At 34.0% G+C, this 5,094-nt stretch overlaps 2 long non-coding RNA genes across 2 annotated transcripts; one reads left to right on the forward strand and one right to left on the reverse strand.

The window, feature by feature from the left end:
• Positions 1-18: 18 nt before the first annotated feature.
• LOC125658738 (uncharacterized) lies at positions 19-1,852 on the forward strand. Its single transcript, XR_007363786.2, has 4 exons — positions 19-269; positions 569-702; positions 957-1,182; positions 1,526-1,852. It is a non-coding gene; the product is annotated as an uncharacterized LOC125658738 (long non-coding RNA).
• On the reverse strand, positions 1,760-4,598 carry LOC125658739 (uncharacterized). The gene is made up of 4 exons (XR_007363787.2): positions 4,038-4,598; positions 3,278-3,438; positions 3,001-3,111; positions 1,760-2,810 (listed from the first exon to the last, which is right to left on the reverse strand). It is a non-coding gene; the product is annotated as an uncharacterized LOC125658739 (long non-coding RNA).
• Between the last annotated feature and the right edge of the window lie 496 nt (positions 4,599-5,094).

Genomic DNA, 5,094 nt, shown 5'->3' on the forward strand with positions numbered 1-5,094 from the left:
GGTCTGTAAGTCTCGTCATGTGATTGCCGAGATTTAGCGAGATTATTAACTTCCGGGTACATCAACATCTCAGATTGCACTATGTAGAGAGTGGTATACATAGATATAGCGTTATCAATCGATTATGTGGAGGTTTTAACGAGATAAACATGGGAATTGAAGCATTAGTGGAGTGGTCGAGGATTCTTCGCTTCGTGTTTGACGAATTACGTGTAATAACCGCCAGTGTACAAGCATCGACGAGGGTACGTCTTCCAGATAAAGAGCAGGTTGGTAAAAGCATAATCTATGAACTAGAGAGATGTACGATACGTTTTTAAATCTCAAATCATTCCAATTGAAAGTATATTAATACTTGAAAATAAAAACGGATTATGCATAAAACTTGCTTTGTATTTATACGAACGTACTGGGGAGATCGGAAGGGGGTGGGTGGGTGGGTGAACAACGATACTACATTTACGCACCTGCAGTGTACAGTTGTTTATTCAATAAACAAAGCGCATTAAATATGCCTATCTATATCAGTTACATCACAGATGGGTTAAGATTGTTTAATATTTTATAGATATGCCTTGAATCTGAGGATAAAGGTGTTGTGCATTGTGCAGTCATCATTAATGTGGATGTCTGATGCCAGTATGCCCATAATGGGGCAGTATAAGTGTCGATCTTCATATGACAGCAAATTTTCAAAGGCAGGTACACAATCTAAAGATAAAATAATGTCAATACATGTTTGGATCTATATCGTATGATTATAATAATTATAAGTTTATATGTTGTAAACTTTCTTTCTTTTTTAGAAATTTCTTTCTTTATAAACTGTCTTGCTGTTATGCCCTCTGGGCCCAAAATTGGAATAAACTTATCTTATCTATACCCAAAGTAGGTAATAAATGGGTTCGAACTGTGAAGATAAAATTTTTACATGTAGATATATTGGAATTTTTCAGATATAAGAAGGCAAATAAAACTGTTCAATGTAAAGTACGTCAGTAGTTGGATAAAACATCCAAAGTCGGCACAGTCAAAGTGGAGGAATTAACTGCATCCTCATTCCGCAGGGCAACAGGCCATTTTCAGCAACCCCTGAAATTCTTAATTGAGGCTAAGTGCCCATTTTCAGCTCGAACAATGACAATTAAAGAGGCCTGTGCAAATGTTGGGATTTCCCTCTTGGTAAGTCAGCTTTATAGATTGAACAATTATGTGTATGTGTACCTAATACATGTACATTAGCTGTACATATATGTATTCATATATATCATTATGGATGTATCCAAGTTTATTATAACTTTAAAGTAACATTTTATGAATGAAATACATATACTACTTAGGCTTCATTGTGATATTGAACTGCTAATGTTCTTTATAAACTTTACTTGCATCAAGTTTTGAATACTGCAGTACATCTATGTCAAAATAAGTATGCATATTGCAGTATAATACTTTCACCACTCTTCAGAGCACTTGTAAATCAGGTATATTTTATCAATACATGTAATGACATTTGCCATTTTAGAATGTGATGCAAGGGATGATTCGCTGCACCTCAAAACAAAATCTGAATATTGGCATCAGATTCAAGGACAACACCACCTGAAAGACACCCAATGCTGTGATTTGCTAGTGTGGATTCCTAGTGACACTCAAATAATTCACATTGACAAAGATATATTATGTCAACCTTTTAAGCGTGATAGAGTTTAATTATAATAATGAAGTATTTTTGCAGTCTAAAACACACACACATAACCACATGTACATATACTTTATTATGATATCAGTGGTGCATCTATCAAAGTTATGTAATTACATGTATATTTATTGAATAAACATTATAGACAAGCGTTTTTCTTATTTTAGATGAACCAAAATACATGTATGTATAGACACAGTGTCCAGCTTTACAAAAATCATCCAATTACATGCATTTACTCAAACAATGGATTTTACTTCTTTTTTAATAATGCAGATTTGAAAACCTTCAGAATGAGAACAAAAGGCTTTATGTTTGATTGTATATTGTTTAACATTCCTCTCGAGAATATTTCATTCTGATGGAGACGTTCCAAAGGGCTTTATATTCATATGAATATAAAAGGCTTTATATTTAAATAAATATGTAGTAAAGTTATATTGCATATATGGTATTCATTACTTTTAACTTTAAAAATTCAATGTGGCAGGTATGTGCAGATTTAAGGTATATATATATACATGCAATTAATCTAATAAGTTTGTAGGATTTATCTGCAATCTCCTTCAAAAGGGGAACCTGCAAATTCACATGATCCACACAAATCTGAAATATTTTGTCAGATCAATATCTATAATGGCTAAGGAATTTAAAAAAAAAAAGATCTCTCATTTTCCCATCCAACATGGATTCTGCATCTGGAAATTTTATAGCAAAGTTGTGCATCCTCTTTTGAGAAGTGGGATTTATTTGTAAGAAAGAATGGGATATTAAGTGTCATGTCATTTGGAAGTTTGTCAAAAAAACAAAATCCTTTGTCCGCCAGGAATATATCACCAACTTGCAACTTCTCTAAAATGTCACAATGGTTCACAATTGCCAAATTAGATTTGTATCCAGCATACAGATTGGAAATAAGCTGCATTAGGTGTAATACACATTAAGGTCTTTTCTTTGTGGCGACTCTTGTCATTACTGCAAGCGAAAAACTGGCTATTCATATCAATTTGGTCATATTAGGTCACTTCTGTTGCATCCATTGCAATCTTCAATTCTTCTTACTTTTATATTTCAGTTGAATGGACACTCCCAACAGTGTTCATGATCCCTTCAAACAAAATTTCATGAATATATGAAAAATATCCACAGAAAATGGTGTATACAGCAACATTTATACCCCCCTAAAATTACTAGGTAATTGAATATTGTGAAATCTGCGCTGACCTGTGAAATTGATAACTAGTCAGTGTATAGAAAGTGCATTGTTCATTTTTCCTTAACGAACCGCTAAAACATACCTTTCCAGGGTCTTTCAATTATGATGTTCCCAATTGTCATGGATGGTTTCCTTTAATTAAGCAGGTATATTTCTCACTGCAAGTTTACAACATCATAGTCTTCAAGGGAAGCTGTAAGAACAAAAGCAATACCATTATAGTATTTGGTGTGCATATAAATTTAGATAACACTGAAATGAGAATGAAGAAAATACAGAAAAACCACCTGACACTAAACTTAACAACCGTTGTAACTTCCTGGTTTGATGTACTAGAATACTTGTATCGTACACTGTACCTTTTTAAATGTTGAGGGTTTGATGCTGTTAATACTCGTGATCATGTAGATGCACTTCATTGTTGTCTGGTACAGATATATTGGTAGCAGTATCAATTTCGGTTCCTACATGTACATTTGAAGCAGATGCTTCTGCTTCAGCAGGTTTCGTAACTTTGTGTCTATGAAAAAAAGTAATATACCATAAGTTGCTGTTTTTATTGACTTAAAGTGGCTCACTACACAACAAAGTTGTAGTTTCTGAAATAAGCACAGAATATGAGTGTTACAATCATTCTTTTCAAGGCCATGTGTCACTTTTACATAATTATACAATAAAGATATATGCCAGTTCTCTTGAAACACAATACAAAATTTAATCATGCAGGACCCTATATAAAGGCAAGTAGTATCAAGAGTGTCCTGTCAACCCTTTCCCCTTTTCCTAACAAGGTTATTTTTTCTATATTGATACAATAAATAAGTGTTCCTCCCCCCTTTCAGACAGAAGGGAATTATATAGTAAAAGATGTTAATAAATGTTGAAATCAATAACGAAGAAAAACTTACCCCCCCCCCCCCCCCCCCCCATTTATGAAATTGTAGTACATGTAATTTTTTGCTCTTATTATTTTATTTTTATCAGTTCGTCTGTCAAAATCTTTTGTAGGCCTACCCCCTCTGAAATATCTAAACAACACATCCAGTATATTCTGTCAGTTTATACCCACGTGTGTTAATTTGACATGATTATTCGTTGAATTGTGATAATATTACGTACCTACATCTTTGTATCCACCGCTTCCTTACTGTAGCATCGACTAGGAACCTAAATAAACTACATGGCAGGGTTTTCCCCGTCTCATGTATGCAGCCGATCGCTTAACAATACACCAAATTACAAATTAGCGCCGATTCTCTGTTACGACTTTATATATTCCACATGTTGTTGTACCCGGAAGTAGTAAAACCGAAAATGAAAGCAAACGAGACTTACAGACCCTTATTATGAATTATGGTATCGAATGCATATTATTACCGACTGCAAACCACAACACTGATTAAAATTCTAAAGTCAAATTTAGGAATTGATTATTCTTAAAAGAAAACAAACGGTCTTATTAAACTATATGAGGGAGAGAAGCTACTACATTTGCCAAATCTGACCGTGCCGATATAAAGCATCAATTGCAAGAACTGTGAGGGGAAAAACCTATATGCACATCCAACACAAGAAATTTTCTTGTAATAAATGTGATTAATATGTTTTTAAAGTTATTCTGTCAGACTATGAAGATATTCTATTTTATCATACAATTAGGACAGGTTCATATGGCATGGACTTTGTAATCGTACCCCCCCCCCCCCCCCCCCCCGGAAATCTCCATATTTTAGAACAAGTTGTATACATGTATGTGCCACACTGCATTTTTTAAAGACGTTTATAACACTAATTAACACACCTAATGCGTTTCCAAACTGCATCTAAGCTAATTTGAAAATTACAAAATATTGATGGACTTGGATGTCCAGAGAACATCGTTGTTTGGAATTTTTTAAATAGGTGTGGTGGAGTTTAATTAAGAAACATGTAACATCTTTAATAAGATAGTGTTAGAATATTTGAATATTTGAAAAATGCAGTTTGACTAATGGTAATTTTATTTAAAAATACACCATGTATTTTAACTCTTAAAAAGGGGGGGGGGGGTGTGCTATGTACGTTTCGTTCCGTTTATGTCCCAGTAATCTCGCACTTGCTCGCGAGATTTGTGCAATTTCTTACCAATGACGCACAAGAGTCATCAAAGCGCGATAACTCCAACGAACTGGTAATG

The sequence above is a fragment of the Ostrea edulis genome, chromosome 9 (assembly GCF_947568905.1).
Source record: "Ostrea edulis chromosome 9, xbOstEdul1.1, whole genome shotgun sequence".
Classification (NCBI taxonomy): Eukaryota; Metazoa; Mollusca; class Bivalvia; order Ostreida; family Ostreidae; genus Ostrea; species Ostrea edulis.